The following is a 13488-nucleotide window of genomic DNA, read 5'->3' on the forward strand; positions in this document are numbered from 1 at the left end:
GTCAGAATGGCTAAGATCAAAAACTCAGATGACAGCAGATGCTGGCGAGGATGTGGAGAAAGAGGAACACTCCTCCATTGTTGGTGGGATTGCAGACTGGTAAAACCATTCTGGAAAGCAGTCTGGAGGTTCCTCAGAAAATTGGACATTGAACTACCTGAGGACCCAGCTATACCTCTCTTGGGCATATACCCAAAAGATGCCCCAACATATAACAAAGACACATGCTCCACTATGTTCATAGCAGCCTTATTCATAATAGCCAGAAGCTGGAAAGAACCCAGATGCCCTTCAACAGAGGAATGGATACAGAAAATGTGGTACATCTACACAATGGAATATTACTCAGCTATCAATGACTTCATGAAATTCTTAGGCAAATGGGTGGAACTTGAAAATATCTTCTTGAGTGAGGTAACCCAATCTCTCTCTCTCTCTCTCTCTCTCTCTCTCTCTCTCTCTCTCCTTCCCTCCCTCCCTCCCCCTCTCTCTCTCTCTCACACACACACACCAACAACAACCAAAACACACACACATGGTATGCAATCACTGATAAGTGGATATTAGCCTAAAAGCTCAGAATACCCAAAATACAATCCACAGACCACATGAAGCTCAAGAAAAAGGAAGACCAAAGTGCGGATGCTTCAGTCTTTCTTAGAAGGGGGAACAAAATACTCATGGGAGGAAATACAGAACAACATGTGGAGCAGAGGCTGAAGGAAAGGTCATCCAGAGACTTTCCCACCTGGGAATCCATCCCATATACAGTCACCAAACCCAGACACTATTGCTGATGCCACGAAGTGCTTGCTGACAGAAGCCTGATATAGCTGTCTCCTGAGAGGCTCTGCCAGAGCATGACAAATGCAGAGGCAGATGCTCACAGCCAACCATTAGCCTGAGAATGGGGTCCCCAACAGAGGAGTTAGAGAAATGACTGAAGGAGCTGAAGGGACTTGCAACCCCATAGGAAGAACAATACCAACCAACCAGATCCCCCAGAGCTCCCAGAGACTAAATCACCAACCAGTGAGTACACATGGAGCTACCCATGGCTCCAGCTGCATATGTAGTAGAGGATGGCATTATCTGGCATCAATGGGAGGAGAGGCCCTTGGTCCTGTGAGGGCTCAATGCCTCATTGTAGGGGATGTCAGGGCAGGGAGGGAGTGGGTGGGTGAATCAGGGAGTACCCTCATAGAAGTGGGGGGAGGGGAATGGAATCCGGGGTTTCCAGAGAGAAAACTGGGAAAGGGGATAACATTTGAAAGTAAATAAAGAAAATATCCAATAAAAGAAAAAGAAAAAAGAAAAACAGAGAGTTCTGGAGATACGTAGATGCATCATAGTGAAGATACCTAATGTTACTCAGTTATACACAGTTTACGATTGGTAAAATGGTAGGGTTGTTCTGATAGCAGAAATATGTGAGGACAGTTTAAAACTCAAAGTAAATCCAGCTAGGAGATGGGGGCGTGGCCTATCCAATACCATGCTTGCCACAGAAGCATGGGGGGTCTGCATTCAGATCCTGAACAAACACATAAGAAGCCCAGGCGTGAAGGCCGGTGTCCGCAGCCCTAGCTATGGGGAGTCAGGCACCATAGAAGGAACCCTGACGCTCACAGGTAGTGTGTGGGATTGACGTGCTCCAGATTCTACAATAGATCCTGCCTCAAAAACTAAGGTAGAACGGTGGCTTACAACTCTCCACGACTCCAGTTCCAGCAGATTCAATGCTCTTTTCCAGCCTCTGCGAGCACCAGGTTCACACATAGTACACAGACGTTCATGCAGGCAGAACACCCATACGCATTAAAATAAGCAAATCTTTTTTTAAGACCTCTGCCTTACACATGCACATATATGTGTATGTATGCACTTGCCCTGAATGTACACATACCTATAACACACACACACACACGTACACACACACATACACACAAACATACACACATACACACACATGCACACACATGCACACACATACACACACACACACACACAAACTTACACACACATACACACATATACACATACACACATACACACATACATACACACATACATACATACACACATATACACAAACATACACACACATACACACAAACATACACACACATACACATACACACATACACATGCACACACATGCACACACACTCATACACACACATACACACATACATACAAACACACACATACACACACACACACACACTTTTAAAAATCCAATTATAAATTGAGGAAAGGCTATAAAGACGTTTTTCTGGAGACAATGTGTGAATGGCAAATGACAGAGAAACACTCACAGAGAAACAGCACAGCCTAGAACCCAGACCTAACAGGGCATCCGATGGAGGACACAGATTAAAGCGATGGAACCCAGCCGGGGCAGGGAGAAGCTGGGTGTCTTTCGCACTGCTGAGGGTAAGCTGACTCAGCCACACCAGACAGGGAAGTTTATGTGACTTATGTTTTGCACTCCTGGATACTGAACTCAGCGTCTTACACATGCTAGGCAAGTATCACGTCCTAGTTTCTTTTTTTTTTTTTTTTTTTTTTTTGGTCTTTTTTTCGGAGCTGGGGACCGAACCCAGGGCCTTGTGCTTCCTAGGCAAGCGCTCTACCACTGAGCTAAATCCCCAGCCCCACGTCCTAGTTTCTTAAAAACAAAACAAGGAACCAAATGTATATTTACCATATGATCATTTAATTGAACACCTGGGCATTAATACCCTCAAAATAAAAATTTTTGCTCCCATACAAACATAAAGTGGAAAACGCGTGGTCATTCCACTTGTAATAGCCCAAACTAAGCTTTGTCCAGTAAGCAAATGGTGAAGTTAGCTGTGGTCCACACACCTCATGTTCTGCTGCTCATCCAACAGAATAAACTACACACGTGGGGTGGTTCACATGGCTCCTGGGGGCAGGACTGGAGAAAAGCTGGCCTGAATGACAGCAAGGTAGAAGATCGAGGGGACACCTGATTTCGTTCTGACGTGCTGTGAATTTGCAAGCCTTTTCGACAGCAAAGGCTGCTCAAAGTCCCCTGTAACTCCGCAGAGACCGAGGGGGAAGAACCAAATGGCAGGTAGGTAACACCTGACTACCAAGGACTGAGTCCCTTAGCCAGAGAACACTCGGCTTCCAACGTGGGGTCTCAAGTACCTCGTCTCACAGGTGAGATAGCCAGGCTGGAGACTGACCCTATGCCAGCATTCTTTCAGGAGCTGATGCGTGGGAGGGTTACCGACACACATCACAGGCTCCAAAAGGAGGTTTGTATGGCAGCCTGGGTCTCACAGCTGTCAGATAGAGCTTCTCGATTCGTCACTCACATACACTGATCAGAACAGACCTCACCGTCTGAGAGCTCCTATCCGCCCTAACACAACAAAAATAACCTGACGCTAGCCCTAAGCCTGAAGCTATGCGTAACCCTAAACCTAACCCTAGCCCCTAACCCTAACCCTAAACCCTAATCATAGCCCTAACCTTAACCCAAGCCTAACCATGACCACAACCCTAACCCTAAGCCTAACCTGCCTACATCATAGGCTCCGGGTGAGTGAAGGCCAGACACCCAAGGCCATCTCCTGTGGCTCTGCCTCTCTAACGGGAATAGTTTCTGCTCATCCAGTCTCATCCTTCCAGATTCAGGACATCACCACCATCGTCACTCTCTACCGAGCCAATGTTCCACACACAAAAACTTAGGTCTCAGGTTAGGCTGTCGCTTGGTCGTAGAGCACGTGGGAGGCCCTGGATTCAATCCCAGCACCTCAAGTGAGATGCAATCACGAAGCAAACTGATGGCTCCAGGGAGCACACAGTAGGCTCTGCACACCAGCTGCTCACGTTGATATTGAACATGTGCTTGTTTTACATGGATAGCCAGATGGCCTGCCCATTCCTTAACTTTCTTCTTCCTGCATTCTAGTAGTCCCTAGCCTGGCTTCTAATGCATCTTAAACCAGCCACTGATAAGTTCACCCCACTAGCTGCATGCTAGCCTTCAGCCCATTGCCAGCTCTTTGGATGACACCATGGGAGCTCGTTGGAGAAGTATGCTGTGTGCTGGGGTTCAGGAGTCACCTCACAAACCAGGTGAACACTGATCTCAGTCAGACAGGGAGAGTTTATTGAGCATACGCCTCAGGACTGATGGACCAGGGTCACAGTCCAGATTCGGGAACTGAACTGTAAGCCTAAGTTAAAATCCTCCAGGGCCTGAGATCTACAAACAACTGTGCCAAATTGTTCCACCAATCAGGATTTAGGGATAGGGGGTGTCCTTAGGGACATGGCTTTGTTGTACACTTATCCTCCTCCCATTGGTTGGGGGATTCAACTGTGGCAGGGGACTTGCCTTGTCTAATATTCCTGTCTTAACTTGCCAACCAGGATGTCAGTTACCCATGTACCTGTCTCTTTCTGCCCAGTAGGATGACAGCTCCCAGGGAGGTCGTGGGAACTTAGACATTACTTGACCACTACTCAAAATGGAAGCCTTATTCCAATGGCTTCTTATATTGGTGCAGGTGTTTCTTTTAGATTGGGGTCCAACCCAGGGGCAGCTTATGCCATAAAAGCTGCAGATGGTGCTGTTGGGTGGTTGGTTTGGGTCCAAGTTCATTGTGGGTAACTATACAAAGCAGTTCCGCTGACTTCTACCAGGATTGGTTCCCAAGGACATAGCAGAATATGTAATCAACTTGAGCATGAGAAAGTTTCTAGTGATAGCAGAAACAACACATGAGAAAGTTTCCTTGTGAGGGCAGACTAGCCAGGTAACAGGTCGCAGTGTTTTATCTAGACCTTAACATTCCATCTAGACCTTAATATTTTACTTAGATCTTAACATCAGGAACAGGCCCCTCCACCCGGGCCTTCAGATATGACGTGAATGCCCTACTCTTGAGACACACCTCCAGCCCCCAATGTGTAAATATTTCTGAGTTTTATTTGCAGATCCTGTCATAGGCCTAATAGGGGGGCCGGGAGAGCATGTTTTAAGTTATTTCCGGGTTATTTGTCCTTTCTCAGAGGCCATTTCAGAGGTGAGAAGTGACGTTAAGCACATAGCAGCATTTGCCACTCACGGAACTGTTGGACCCCTACATGGTCATGACCCCAGAGCAAGGACTGAGAGACTCTCTATTTTAATTCCTGGGGGCCCATGTCTGAGCTTTGAAGTTACAGGCAGTCCCCAGACCCGGGTGTTGTTAGAGTTTGGAAGCTTCACGGAGTCGCTTTCTAACCACACTGGATAACATCGACTCCCGAAAACCTAAAATGCTGCTCTTTTCCCATAGCAGGACCCCCGAGATCTCCACTTCCGGCTGGGACAGACGGGATGTCTTTTTACCGCCATTTCTGGTGAGATAGATGTTAGCTCGTTGAAGTTGAGTCAACTGGGAATGGCACCCTGTCCCGCTTGTCACCTCACCGTATCTGGCCACCTCTTCAGTTGATCTAAGGGGCACACACACTGTTGCTCACCATGGCCAGGGAGGCTGTGGAGGCTACGGTAGAAGCAAGCGTTGGCTGTCCCGTTGGCCACACCCAGGCTGCTCAGCTCTAAATTTCTTGTCCTAGATGCTCCATTCAGTGCTCATGCGGCGTTCAAACATGCTGTGCCCTTGCATAGTGTGGGTTCCGGAAGCCTAGCTAGGTGTAGTGAGGGAATGAAGAAAGGACAGACACACAGATGCGCGCAGAAAAGCTGGGACCTGGTGGGAGAGGGGTAGCACCTCAGAAACCATTTGTTACGTCGTTGAACAGGAGGCAGGGTTATTGCGCACAGCTTAAGGAGGAGGCGGGGCTTATGGTTTATAACTGAACGAGGAGGTGGGTTTAGCTGATCTTAGAAGGAGCCATCTTTGAGGGGGCAGTCTTCAGGACATAAGCATCATGGAGAGAAAACTGCAGGAACACTTTTCTGCTCACCCTGTCAATATTTGCACCTGGACCTGAGGAAGGTTTGCCATGCCCCCGGACCTCACCAGGGGAGGGCTTCGGCAGTCCCATGGGTCTGAGACTCCGGGGTCCGAGACATGGACGCGCTGTGTCAAACAACGCTCACTCAGGACTCTGCTCACCTCCTGCACTGCTTGATGTTTCTAGGCCTACGTATGTCTCAGAGGAAGAGATGGGATGGGATCGTTGCTGAGAGCTTCTCCTACTCCTAATAATCTATAAACCTAAAAGGAAGAACTTTCTTTTCTTTAAAAAAAATTATTCTTTAATCTTTTTTACAGTCCAGATTATATCTCCCTCCCAATCCACCCTCTGACTGTTCCCCATCCCACACCTCCTCCTCTCATCTCCATGAGGGTATCCCCACCCCCCAACCCCACCCCACCAGCCCTCCCCACTCCCTGGGGCTCCAAGTCTCTCGAGGGTTAGGTGCAGCTTCTCTGACTGAGCCCCGATCCAGCAGTCCTCTGCTGTGTGTGTACTGGGGGCTTCATATCAGCTGATGTATTCTGCCTGATTGGTGGCTCAGTGTCTGAGAGATCTCAGGGGTCCAGGTTAGCTAAGACTGCTGGTCCTCCTACAGGGTCACCCTCCTCCTCAGCTTCTTCCAGCTTTTGAATAAGGATTCAATGCCAGGGGTCAGCAGCTTCTGTTCATTGGTTGGGTGCAAATATCCGCATCTGACTCTTTCGGCTGCTTGTTGGGCCTCTCCCACCGCCATGCTAGGCCCCTGTTTGTAAGTACACCATAGCATCAGTAATACTGTCAGGCCTTGCTCCCCTCCCCTGAGATGGATTCCAGTTTGAGCTTGTCAGTAGACTTCCTTTTCCTCAGGCTCTTCTCCATTTTTGTCCCTGCAGTTCTTTCAAACAGGAACAATTCGGGGTCAGAGTTTTTGACTGAGGGATGGCAACCCCCATCTCTCCACTTGATGCCCTGTCTTTCTGCTGGAGGTGGGCTCTACAAGTTCCTTCTCCCCACTCTTGGGCATTTCATGTAGGGTGCCCTCATTTGAGTCTCTCAGCTTCCGGGTTTCTGGTACATTTTAGAGAGTCCCCTCACTTCCTATCTCCCAAGGTTGCCTGTTTCCATTCTTTCTACCAGCTCTGAGGCTTCACTCCTGTCCCCCCTAATCCTGATCTTGTTCCCCTCTTCCTCTCCCTGTTCCCCTTCCCACCCAGATCCGTCCCTTCCCTCCCCTGCGATTGCTTTCTTCTCCCTCCCACGTGGGACTGAGGCATCCTCACTCAGACCCTTTGGCTTGTTAACCTTCTTGAGTTCTGTGGATTGTGTCATGGGTATTCTGTACATTTTTATCCAATATGCACTTATTAGTGAGAACATACCATGCATGTCCTTTTGGGTCTGAGTTACTGCACTCGGGATGATATTTCCTAGTTCCATCCATTTGCCTGCAAAACTCATGATGTCCTCGTTCTTTTTTTTTTTTTTTTTTTGGTTCTTTTTTTCAGAGCTGGGGACCGAACCCAGGGCCTTGCGCTTCCTAGGCAAGCGCTCTACCACTGAGCTAAATCCCCAACCCCAATGTCCTCATTCTTATATATTTGGTTGTGAGCCTAGCCTTTAACGGCTGAGCCATCTCTCCAGCCCCCAATGTCCTCATTCTTAATAGCTGAGTAGTACTCCCTTGTGTAAATGAACCATATGTTCTGTATCCATTCTTCTGTTGTGGGACATCTGGGTTGTTTCCAGCTTCTGACTATCGATAAATGGGACCTCATGAAACTGGAAAGCTTCTGTAAGGCAAAAGACAGCCAACAGGACAAATTGACAACCTACAGATGGGGAAAAAAGTCTTCACTAACCCCACATTCAATAAAGGGCTGATATCCAAAAATATATAAAGGACTCAAGAAACTAACCACTAAGAAACCAAACAACCGAATCCAAAAATGGGGTATAGAATTAAACAGAGAATTCACAGCAGAGGAATCTTGAATGGCTGAGAAGCGCTTAAAGAAATGTTCAAAGTCCTTAGACATCAGGGAAATACAAATCAAAACGACCCTGAGATTCCTCCTCACACCAGTCAGAATGGCTAAGATCAAAAACTCAGGTGACAACAGATTCTGGCGAGGATGTGGAGAATGAGGAACATTCTTCATTGCTGGTGGGATTGCAAGTTGGTACAACCACTTTGGAAATCAGTCTGGAGGTTCTTCAGAAAATTGGAAATAGATCTACCTGAAGACCAAGCTTTACCACTCTTGGGCATATACCCAAAATATGCCCCACCATGTCACAGGGGCACATGTTCCACTATGTTCACAGCGAACTTATTTGTGACAGCCAGAAGCTGGGAGGAAGAATTTTGTAGCATGCAGGCCTACTCTTAACCAGAACTGGCTGAGTAGGGAGACCTGTGTAGTCACCGGGATCTTTCCAGTGTAAGAAATATGTAATAAGGGGTTTGGGATTTAGCTCAGTGGTAGAGCACTTGCCTAGCAAGCCCAAGGTCCTGGGTTCGGTCCTCAGCTCTGAAAAAGAAGGAAGAAATATGTAGTAAACAGCTCTCTTCCCACTCAGCAGCAACCCACCTTTCTTGGTCTGTTCTATACCAAGTACCCCATGTCCTCCGTGGCTCCCATGGGGAGACAGGGACATGTGGGCACAATTTGCAGAGATTTGCCAGAAGGTGTGTGGGTGCTGAGGTGGTGGCCAAGGAGTCCAGGTGAACAGGGGGGAGGTGGCTCGGGGAAAGAATGGAAATGCTTGCATCAGAAGGTTTTGGGTTCCCGAGATGCAGGGCGATGGCTGAGCAGAGGAGATATGCCAGCTCCAGACCAGTCCAGACCAGTGCAGACCAGTCCAGACAGCCTTGGTGCAAGACCATGCTTTTCAAACTGTCCTTTTTAAAGATCCTTATTCCAGTAACATATACGTAATATTTAACGTTTTGCTTACTCATAGTCACACAGTGTGGTGGAGCTAAGCCTGCCTACGACATTGTAGACCTGTTTTGAAAGCTACAACCCAGGCTGGTATTCTCCCCAGTGAAACTACTCTACAGCTCAGAGATCTTCCTGTCTCTGCTCCCGAGTTCTGGCGTTACAGACAGCGTGTGAGCCAGGGCAGTGGGACCAGGGCACGCTGAATACCAGCTTCTCTTTCCCTCTCCGCCATTCCTGAAGTGTCCGTGAGTTTACTTTTTTTTTTTTTTTTTTTTTTATTCTTTTTTTCAGAGCTGGGGACCGAACCCAGGGCCTTGTGCTTGCTAGGCAAGTGCTCTACCACTGAGCTAAATCCCCAACCCCGAGTTTACTTTTCTATACCCCACACCGACAGGGTTATAGAGGGTTATACAGGCTTTTTGTGTCTGCCCCTTTCACTGGACATAATGTCCTCAGGGGTCATCAGTATTATAGCATGTGCGAAGACATTTTTGAATCACTATTTAAGGTGGAGAAAGTGCCGCTGTATGTCATAATTTATCTCCTGGTCATTTGTGAACGACGGTGCTGTAAATGAGGGTAGGCAGGAGTCTCCGGGACTTGCCTTCAGTCTTTTGCAGGGTGCACACAGGACTGGGATTGCCGATGCCCAGGGTGATCCTGGTACTGGTTTGTTTTTGAGGTATGGTCACGAGCTGCATTCAGAGAGGATGCAAAGACTCTCGGGCAGGAATGGAGGTGCCAAGGCTTGGGATGGGTTTAATGTGACACTGTCGGGCAAGCGACCTTCATAAGTGACGTGGCTGCTTTGAGCCTCACACTCCTCTCCGACCGTGCCTTGATGCTGACAGGCCAATGACTAAACCGACAGGAAGTATGCTTTATTCATTGTCAGTGTGCAGTGTGGACACTGATCCCCAGAAAGCTCCAAAGGACTGACTTTGGATCTGGTTCCCCATGAGCCCAATGGCAATTCTGTCCTTCCTCTTAAACCTCCCAGGAGAGGGGCCCGTGGACTGACCCAGGACACCACATGTTCTCATTCCTACAGAGGTAGCCACATTAACATCCTACTAACTCTCACTTTAAAAGCCCTCAGAGGGCCACCATGGGAAAATACAAGACACAGGAGGTGTGCTTAGCATAAGGCAGCAAAGACTGTGTCACAGGTAGCCGGGTGCAGGGGACATCCCTCAACAGGGCACGAAGGTTCCGAGTGATGGGCTGACTGTGTGCTTGGGTGTGGGAGGTGGCACAGAGTGGGCTGCAGGACCTAGTTTTAGTAACTAGGGTTTCCTCCGGTCAGCAATGACTGATGCAAACGTGGAAATAAACATATCTTTAAACAAGCCAGGGAGGGATGCGGAAGAACATAAATAGTGGGGCTCGTTCAGGAAACTCCTCCACCAACTCGGCCCAGCTGCAAACAGCTGGGACTTATGTACCAGACATCCAGAAGAAATTCCTTTGCAAGCCCTTCTGGGAGTAGATTTGACCTTGCGATCCTCCCTGGTCCACAACCTAGCAGAGAGAAGTCTGGCTTACAGGCCAGGACTGTTTCCGTCCGTTTCCTGGCTCTGATCACTGTGCACAGAGGAGGAGAAGAAACATTTTTGTTGTGGGGTGTGTGTGTGTGTGTGTGTGTGTGTGTGGGTGCGTGTGTGTGTGTGTGTGCGTAAAGAAAAAATGGGACAAAAAGAAAATGAGGCAGTTGCTGGGCAAGCGCTCTGCAGGCATGAGATGGGGCACTGTCTCAAGGAGCCCCACAGCAGGTGTACGGGGTGGGCGGTGAGGGCGGGGTGAGGAGGAGGCTCTTTTACCCCCTGGGTGCTTCTGCTTGATGCCTTCACAGGTGAGTGGTCATTGTCACTGAGTGGTGTCTCCTTTCCAGCTCCCACTCTGTGGAAGAGGACCTCACAGTCATGAATTTATTAGAAGCCCTGGGGAAGAGCGGCAGAAATCCCACTGGCTATTTATTTACCTACAAGCACATGCATTTGGGAAGCGATTCTAAAGGTTAGAGAGAAAGAACTCTTTAGCACCACCCGACTCCAGACAGCTCTTCAGGGCTTCAGACTCCAGGTGGTGGTACCCAGTCCCAGGAGAGTTCAGTGGCCACTCCCGAGCTGGGCTGATGGTTTTAATGGCATAGTATAATAAAATTCCTGTGCAAGCAGAAAGGGCCAGTCCCCTGAAGCCCTGACTAGCCAGAACAGCACTGCAGATGGATCCAGGAACCAAAGCTCTCTCTCTTCCTCACAGTTCCCATGCTATCTTAAAAAACAAAACAAAACAAGTAAAAACTTTCATTTATTGGTGTGGGTGTGTCTCTCTCTGTATGCATAGCGGTGTACACATGCCAGCGGTGCCCATGAGGGCCAGAAGAGGGCATTGGATGCCTTGAAGTTAGTTATAAGTGATTGTGAGCCATCTGGTGTGGGTCCTGGGAATTGAACTCTGGTCCTCTAAAAGCTGCAAGCACTCTTAACTACCAAGCCATGTCTTCAGCTCCCCTGAAGCTGTCTGGAGGCATCATGCTTTCTCAAGTCAGAGCTGGGAGGGGCTAGCTCACTGGAGAAAAGACTTATGGATGGTGCGGGCCTGACGGAGTCGTGTCGTGAGTACAGTAGTGCTTGATTCACAAGCATCGGGACTCTGGTTTCATCCCCAGCACCTACAGAAGAGACTAGGTGTTGTACGTGCTAGGAATTCCAACTCTGAAAAGGCAGAAGTATCTTAGTCAATGAGTCTGCAGTCCCAGAGAAAGACCCTGTCTCAAAAGTGACACAAGCATGTCAGACATACAGTATTGTTTTGTTTGTTTGTGTTTATTTTGTTGTGTTTTGTTTTGTTTTTCAAGACAGGGTTTCTCTGTGTAGCCCTGGAACTCACCCTGTAGACCAGGCTGTCCTCAAGTTTACAGAGATCCACCTGCCTCTGCCTCCCCAGGTGCTGGGATCAAAGGCGTGCGCCACCACCTCCCAGCTCACATTGCCTTTTAAAAAGCGTAGACCAGATGGCCCCTATTCCAGGTACACCAGGAAGGATGTGTGTGAGTCATCTGCTCAGGCAAGGGTGGGAAAGGTAAAATGCCTGCAAATTCAATGACACAAAAATCACAGGGACCTAGTGGGGCAGAGATGTCTTTAGGAGCTCTGAGTGTCCGAAAACAGATGCTAGGACCAGAAGCTGGGCAGAGTGAAACCCGGGCCTGGTAGGGCCATCAAGGGGAGTGTGGGGCAGAATTGAGCTGGAGGAAAGCAGCCCCACAATGCTCTTCTGGTCACCCACACCCTGTCCCAAATAGTATAGTCACTGTAGGACTATGTCTTTGTTTCAGTTTCCATCCAAGCAGGGGACCTCACTTTCACCCGAGCATCTTGTGCAATGCTGAGCACAGTCCCTGAACCCATGGAAGAGGCAGCTTGTCTTCTGAGGTGGACAGAGAAATGAATCGGATGGGAGTCCACAGAGGTGACGTGTCCAGCTGGCAGGCCCGCTGGCTGTCTTTCCTGCTCCTTAAGCAATTGTTCCATGGGTGATTTGGGCCTGTTCTGTGTCTGCCTTACCTTGCTATGAGTCCTTTAGGCCTGACAGAAACTATCAGTCAAGGAAACTGTAGGAGGGAAACTAGGAAGAGGCATCGAGGCCCTCTGGGCTCCAGCTGGTCTGCCCTTGGTCGACGCTGCGGCTTGCTCCCACCCTGCCTTTTCCTCCCACGATTCCTTCTGCATTAGCTCAGTGTAGCATTACCCCAAGGAGCATATCCAAGTTGGCAGGAGTCACACATTAGGCCGTTTGCCTTTTAACCAAGTTTATAATTTAAATCTTGTGCTCTTAACACCTTCTTTGCAAGCCTCAGAGGGAAACAAAAATGTTGACCTTGTTTATTCATTTCCTCCTTAATATGGAGACCCTCGCTTGGCTGACACCTCTGCGTGTGTATCGGCACAGCTGTACGCGTACGCCATGAGCACACGTGTGTGAAGGCAGCGCTACACATACACGCTGGGTGCACCCAGGCTCAGGAGAACTGGCTACACTTCAATCCCTGGCAAGTTTCCAGGACATCAAAAACCCTCTGAAGAACTGTTACCTGCACTGGATTCCAAGATGTTCTTCCCTCCCCTTAAGGCAGGTTCGGCTTCTTAGAAGCCTCTGTGGGAATTCCTGGGGGTGGCTGGGAGGCCCCGGGATTTGGAATGGGGGTTGGGGGGGTAGAGAAGGTCTCAGATGGCCACAGCCTCACCCAAGACCCCGAGTGCCAGGGTCAGAGCCCAGCTGCCTCCCTCCAAGTTGCTTCTCAGGACAGACAGTCTCTGCCTGTGGCCCATCACCACCGCAACATTACCAGGAGCTCTGTGGCCTGGAGATGGGGGCGGACAGGATCTCCCACCTGACATCAGGAAGCTGGGGCTGAAGCTAGGCCAACTGTGGGGAATGGACATGTTGGGATGAGAAGCGACTGGGAAGCTTCCAGGCAAGCAAGTGCTTTTTATTTGCTCGGTAAGCTCAGATCTGTGCACAGGCCTGTGGAGGACCCAGGAGAAAGAAAGGTCGTTGCTTACAAGGGTGTGTGGTCAGT

Source organism: Rattus norvegicus, chromosome 4 (genome assembly GCF_021556685.1).
Source record: "Rattus norvegicus strain SHRSP/BbbUtx chromosome 4, alternate assembly SHRSP_T2T, whole genome shotgun sequence".
Classification (NCBI taxonomy): Eukaryota; Metazoa; Chordata; class Mammalia; order Rodentia; family Muridae; genus Rattus; species Rattus norvegicus.